Source organism: Crassostrea angulata, chromosome 6 (assembly GCF_025612915.1).
Source record: "Crassostrea angulata isolate pt1a10 chromosome 6, ASM2561291v2, whole genome shotgun sequence".
NCBI classification, from domain to species: Eukaryota; Metazoa; Mollusca; class Bivalvia; order Ostreida; family Ostreidae; genus Magallana; species Magallana angulata.
In genome coordinates this window covers 34,541,090-34,548,589 of record NC_069116.1, presented here as the reverse complement: position 1 = coordinate 34,548,589, position 7,500 = coordinate 34,541,090, and the positions used below count along the sequence as shown (strand labels likewise).

At 30.8% G+C, this 7,500-nt stretch overlaps 1 protein-coding gene and 1 long non-coding RNA gene across 2 annotated transcripts in view; one reads left to right on the top strand and one right to left on the bottom strand.

Moving 5' to 3' along the window:
• The window catches only part of LOC128190389 (uncharacterized), a 48,438-nt gene that overhangs the window by 11,078 nt on the left and 29,860 nt on the right, over positions 1-7,500 (top strand). The gene's annotated exons all lie outside the window — the stretch shown is intronic.
• LOC128190390 (uncharacterized) overlaps positions 1-7,500 on the bottom strand; it is a 17,834-nt gene that overhangs the window by 2,641 nt on the left and 7,693 nt on the right. The gene's annotated exons all lie outside the window — the stretch shown is intronic.

Genomic DNA, 7,500 nt, shown 5'->3' with positions numbered 1-7,500 from the left:
ATGTAATGCTCATAGTAAAATGACCAAAGGTCTGAAGTTTGAACAAAATAACAGTCAGGTTAATAATACAACTGTACTAAATCATGTAGGTGAAAGAAGATGTCAATTTAGAACATCAGAACAGGCTGATGCAATACATTACATGAAATTAATGTTGGTTTATTGATCATGATAAAAAAGAAGTATTTAAGGCATCAGTTTGCACATGGTTGAAATAAGTACAGATGATGATATCAGTAATATTATTTGGTGTCATAGAAGACCAAACAAGAAATTTCACTAATGAACAGGAATTTATTTTGCTTCTCAGAGCAATACATTGGCTGTGAAATGTTTTAATTCTGGGATGAGAAGCTTACGTATACGTATGTTTTCTATAACACATAATATATGGTGTTTTCAAGTTATTGTCACAGAAAAGATGATTGTCTACATTACATTTATTTATATTACATTGTACAGTCGAAGTTGTGCATGTTGTGAAGTTTGGAAGAAAGAAGCTTAAAATCTTGGAGAATCATGAATTTTTTGAAAGACGAACTGATTCATAAAATATTAGAGAATTAAATTGATAACTGTTTGTAATGGGTGCAAAAGACAATCCATGCAGTGTTTTGAATTGTATCAATTGTTTGTGCAGTTTTATTCAGATATAAAATTTGAGTTAAGAGGTATAAAGTTTGACTTGAAGTGACAGTGAATGTTGAAAACATGAGTACCAGTATTGATTTAAAAATTTGAATGAAAGCCATATATATGTCTAAGTTAGTAATAGAGAGAAATCAAACAAACATCAGGATACTTGACTTGAAAAGTACTTTTAAAATAAGTACATGTACCGGTAATTAATGTACATGTATTCAGTCAAATAATTAATATGGTTTTACTATTTAATTGTTTTTTGCATCCATAATTATTACAAAAGTCATAAACCTGCACATCATTATATGATTAATGAGGATGATATGAGGAACAAAGAACCAAACATTTATTGACTTAGATGATTTGATTTCAGACACCATACATGAATTTATTTTAAGCTAATTTAAATGAAGACTTCATGGAAACTAAGGCTTGATAAGTATTGTTATGACACTGTATGATATAAAGAAATGAAGTTGTTTGATACATTGCTGAAATCCTGAGATATAATACCAAAAGAAAAGGTTCAGAGTGAAAGAGGATCAATGTGGTCAGAATGAAAATCCAGAAATAATACAATGTTCACTATAACCCTAGTTGTTATAAAAAGAAACATCAAAACTTATTACCAAAGTATGGTACATGCTCAATTAGATTGAAATGAAAGAATACAGTATATATTAAAGAAAGAGACTATATGTGACCATCTTTTATTTCTATCTTAAGAATTTGGTGAATTAAACTTTTACCATATGTCAAGCAATTTTATACCAAGACAAATTGTCAATGGAGATCAGTTGTTTTACAACCTTCCTCTTTAAGGAAAAATCCAGTGATAAGGATTTTAAATGTAAAAATACGTACATTTGTAATAGAATATTGCAATGGAAGAGATATAATTGAATGGTAAATTGGCAATATACAGTTATAAGTTATTGAATAGAGTATTGAATATACGATATGAAACATGAGATTATGTTTGATTATATATTTAGAGACACTGAAATTTTATTTTTTGAGATTCTCTTTATAAAAGATGGGTTACATGAGTAACTCTAATATGGAATTACGATACACTAGCTAGCACCATGTTTACAATGTTCATATTGAGAAAAAGCAAAGAACAAACTGATTTTCATACATTTATTATATACTTACCATATATGTATTAGTTGATGCATTGGAATGGTTTCCAGTATATGTGAATAATTATTGATTATCTCTTCAGAACTTATCATCAGAACTGAAGTCTTCATGAAAAGACAAATGTTGCATGTATTTACTTGCTAATGGTGTTTAGTATATATGATACTACAAATTTAAAACAGATTTTAGAACGTTTCTGGTACATATTATTCAGAATTTGAATCAGAATAGATTAGAAAATATTAACTTTACAGATATATGTGTTAAGACATTGTGTAAACACAAGGCTATGTAGTAGCTGCAACAGAAAATTAAAATGATGGGAAAAACTTTTTAATATTAAAGATGATTGAATTTCTTTTGCAAAAGATTGAGAAAGTTCTTTTTCTGTATTTTCTAATTGTGTCATATTGATTGAATATATGAATTAACAGGATTTATACTTTCGCTTATTTCATTTAATATGAAATTTGATTATAATAAGTTATTTCAAGATAGTGATTGTGTTTAATCATATCACTCGATCATATGGACAAAGATATTATAGTACAATATTTAATATTGAAGAAATGTTTACTCATATTTAGCTGCTGGCATATATGTAAATAATGTTACCATAAATATAACATATCTGATCATTCATAAATTCCAAGAACGATTACAGGGAACACATTTGTTCCTGTTTTATTTTTTGTCTCTTTGCCAGTGGGTGTATTGATGAAGACTAGGCGAATTACAATCCCCTACCTTGTCTCTCTATAAACAAAGCTTTGTCTGGGCAAGTTTTAATTGGGACAAAAATGTTTACAATCTAAGAAAATAACATGGGGCAAAAATAGTCCTGTTTACAGTTCTCAATTGTTGGTCTCATTGTGATTACATGAATATAGATATATTGACGACCAAAAAATGACATTACAAAGAACTTGATATTAGATTTCATATCTTGTCATAAATTGTTAATACACAAAAAATTAATGTCATACAATGTTCCCACTTTATAGGGAAAAGTTATATATACTCCATGAATATACATGTATATGTAAATAATAGATTGTTTATAATGATACATATATTAGATTTATGGAAAATGAAATATGAATTCCATATTCTTTAAGAGAAAACAGTACCTAGCTAGAGGTTAAAATCTTAACATAGGTCATTTATATTAACCTATTTCAAATTGAAGATATAATTATCAAATTTAGAAAAGATAGCAAGTTTTGAAATTAGTTTTCTTAAAACTAATTAATTCATGCAGAGTTTGGTTGTACAGTGTATTAATATATCAAAATGGATGTGTTATGAAAGATTAGCATTTTGATTTTTGAATAAATACCACATACCAGGAAAGTCATAGATATTGATTTAAGAATTTTCAATTAAGAAAGGAACGTTGATGTTCAAAGACATCAGACAAGATTATACCTGACAGCCTTCTGTACACAAGTGAATACTATTGCTTTTACTGATAATATCTAAGTTTCAAAGAAAACTTAACTGATCCTAATATATAGCTATACAAGCTAGACAAAATAGGATATACATGTATATATAAATATGATTTTAGTTTATAAAAGAATGATTGACATATAAGTAATTAATGAAGAGTAAATATTTTTCTGATCAGAGGGTCATTGTACCTTAGTTATGTTGCAAAACTTAATCATGCATGAATATAATACCGGTGGTACTTTATATTCAAGGAAGAAAACATTTGTTTTCTACATTACATTGGAAGCTAGAAGATCATACATTTAATTACATTATAGCTGTATTATATGTGTATTATAATGTACCCTATATATCAGACAGTGAAATCTGACATTTCAATGAATGCAATTCATTCTTCTTTCTATTAACATCTTACAGACAGAAAATTAGATAGTTTGAATTTTACAAACAATGTATTTTATTACGGTATATCGCAGAGAAATGAGGCAAAATGGTTTTAAAACATTATTTTCTGAGAAAACATTAATCATGCAGCCACAATATGGACAATTATTATAGAAATTGGTGAGGAAAATAATGGGTACATTTGATGTGTTTTGTGGCTAAGATGATAAAGCAATTTTGTGTTTCCACATGATGAAACCAAAGTTGATTTATTAAAATGGTATATGTTTATTTAAATCATTGATTGAGAATCTTCTCTACTTGGAAGGATTTTTATTTATTGTCAAATACTTTGAAGATGCTACTTGATACTCCGATATGCCGAAGGCTGGATGAAAAGAATGTCCCCCTCATCCAAGCATTCCCCCGGATGTGATGGATGAGGGGCATTCTTGGAAGACAGCCTGAGGCTGAGGAGTATCAAGGTTCCCTCCCTGTATGGGTTTTGAGAATTGTTTATCCCACCTCAAATAAAAATACATATTTGACAATAAATCTGCTTTAAAATTATGAGTGTTTATCACAATGGAAGCACTATTTATACGGTATGTGACGTCACTTCCAGGTAGGTTTTTAGCTTTTTTTGAAGGGCGATCCCGAGCATAATAGCCAGGAAATAATGCTACTTGATACTCCTCAGCCTCAGGCTGTCTTCCAAGAATGCCCCTCATCCATCACATCCGGGGGAATGCTTGGATGAGGGGGACATTTTTACAACCATTATCTGTTCAGGAAAAGGACAAAGGAAAAACTCAGTCACTGGTTTGAACCTATAGCAAGTAAAGCCCTTCTAACTCAAGATAGTCATGTCTCACTTAAAATTGATATTCTCTGACAAAAAACATTCGTACTCCTAGAAAATTTGGCTTTTTCATAAACAGAGTTTTATTTGCTACCAAGTTACTTTTATAGATGCTCAACTAAAACTTTCAAATGACAATAAAGTTAAGCCATTGGACAGAACGTTTCATGTGGTGGTGGTGGTTAAGGGCTTTCTTAAAATTCCTTAATCTTATGTTTTTTTATACATGCAGTTACATTTTAACAAGTATAACTGACGAGTGTAGAATACTCTGTGATTATAAAAGTCCCTCTGACCTCTTCAGTCGAGTTAAGATTGCAAAAGTGTGATTTTAATGGAAATAAATATCACTGGAATATTGTTAAGAATATTTCATTAAAATTGTTTGAAAGTGTTGTTTTTTTGTAACAAACCGTATTTTTTTTAAGACTAGACAGTCTGTCATAAGTGTGTGCCAGGTTAGTGTTTTGGGCCTATAGAGCCAATTGCAGATTAAAAATACTGAATTGCCTGCTATAAATTTAATCTTATTGTGACACCAAGTCGGTGTTTGTTTAATTCCTTGACTTTAAAACATTGTAAACCTCATGCTGTTGACAACACAGAGAAGTCTGTCTCTTTTGAATAAGCTGAATTGATTTTTTTCTTTGTATTGTGCTATTTTTCTGAACAGCTCTTATGGGCTATGATTTTGTTCAAGAGAGAAACTTGGTGGACAGTATATCATTTTTGTTCTACTTGAGTTCCAAGTTTTGGTAGACATTGAACTAAACCTGCTATTCCCTACTTCAACAAAATGGAATCAGCCTACAGTTATTGACCTGTCTGCTAACTTTGACCTGGTGACCTCACATGTACAAATACATATCAAATGCTCGATCTGTACAGGATATTTTTTATTTTCAATCATCATTTCTGACATTTTTTGGTTGAATTTGCTTCATTGTACTGAACCAGACATATCGCTGCAGTAATTTGCATAAGTGAAGCACACTCGGATGATATTGAAAAACTAATTTGCATGTAGCACACTTGTTTTTTATGATATGCATAAAACAGCTGATTTCACGGAGCAGTGAATATTTTGGGAGATTGCACTGAAGACTTATAATTCTGTTTTGAGTGTAGGAGGTTAACTGCACAGGTAAATGAAATAAAACGCAGTCATATTGTATCTTATCAACGATGTATTTTTTTGTGTGAAGGTCTTTGTTTCAGTATTGAATTCATGTCTCACATACAGGGGGTGGGAGTTCAGGAGAATATGTTAGACTGATCTCGGAAGTTATTCATTCCTTAAATGTGTTGGACATGCTTTTAAAATTACTAGTATGTCTTTGTAAACTTTCAGCAAAATAGGCAGTGCAACAACAAAATGGTACCGGTATTTATTTATAATGATAAATGTATATGTTGCCTCATCCCTTTCTTTATTTCTATTGCATAGTTTTGAAGATTGAAAGCCACCATTTCAAAAAATATATAATCAAATTGAAGATGTGGTGTAGTTATGAGATGTATGGTACTTTAAGAAAAATTCAAAAAAATTTTATTGTGTGAATTTTAAGCACATCTTAGCTAGAGGTTGTTTGAGAGGTCTTTATCAGGTATTCTGATAAAAACCAGTGTGTCAAATGACTTCAAGAAATTTTGTTAACACCCCCTCCCCTCCCCCCCCCCCCCCCAAAAAAAAAAATGAAATAAAATAGGTCTTTATTTGTTTGAATGTTTAGACTGCTGATTAGTTGGTGGTGGTATATAGTCATACATTGTCCAGCAATTTTGTGGAGCATTTCAATGAAACAAGTTGTTTCCTCAAGTCTATACATCTTTTTGATAGCCCAGTTTGGTTTGGTTTTCTTATTGTTTTATTGTTTTTTAAAGTTGTGTTTTATGCCTATAGACAGGAACAAACAATGGATTGGATTGCATGTGTTCATTGATGTATTCAGTTTCTACAGGTGACTGCATCCAAGGTCATATAGTCGGTTTTCTCTCCAGAGAAAGTATTGTTAAAAGCTTACACATGTGATTATATTAGAGGATGTGATTGATTCTTTTATCATTATATGAATGACAACTTTTTTTCTGTCAAAGAAAACCAATGCCATATCTAATGTTTATGTGAAATTTTCAAATCAAGACATAATTTCCAATAGTTTGATCCAGTGATTTTTGACAATTTTACACCTGCAATCTTAATTATTTTCTATTTCTGACAGTAGAAATTAATTGAAACAGCTGAGGAAGAATTTTGGAAATTGAATGTATAGCAATCATTGTAAGATTAAGTTGATTCAGTAACGTTTTCGACATTAAATTGTCTGCAATAGGTTTCCAATTTTATCCGAAACTCAAATATTTAATCTGTTCTGACCTAGCCAAACAATGAGATGCACAAAATTTAAAGTAGGGATGTAGAAGTTGCGAAAATGATTTAACAGCGATTTAAGTGTTGATTTTTTTGTGATGAATGGATGCAATAAAGTTTAAGATGTAGAAATAGTAGGTCTGTTACGGAAATTCAGGGAAACTGGAGTTGAAACATGGGTCGAAGCATAAACCGTCTTCGGTTCCGAGATTTACACATTTCCAGAATCAAAATATGAAGGCTTGCGAAGAGGATTGGATGTAGGCTATGCCTGTCCACTTCTCAAAAGAGAATAACTTTTGATGCACCACATGATGTACTCTCAATATAGAGTACTTCACTTCAAGGATAGTTGGGTTATTCCATTTCTGATACCATTTAAGACTTCATTGTGTTAATACCTCTATGAACCATTATTATCATTTTAATTAGCATTGATCATTTATTTATTGCCAGATCTTCAACTGCCCACTCCTGCTTGAAACATGGTTTATAATCATGAGTAGAACATATACAAGGGTCTTGTATTAGGCTGGGGTCTAATGGGAGAATATGTACCGGTCTTCTCCTAAATATCAATTGGTGACTTGGGAATATGACATTTACTTGCATAAATCAAGATTTTCTTTCTTAACCCCCA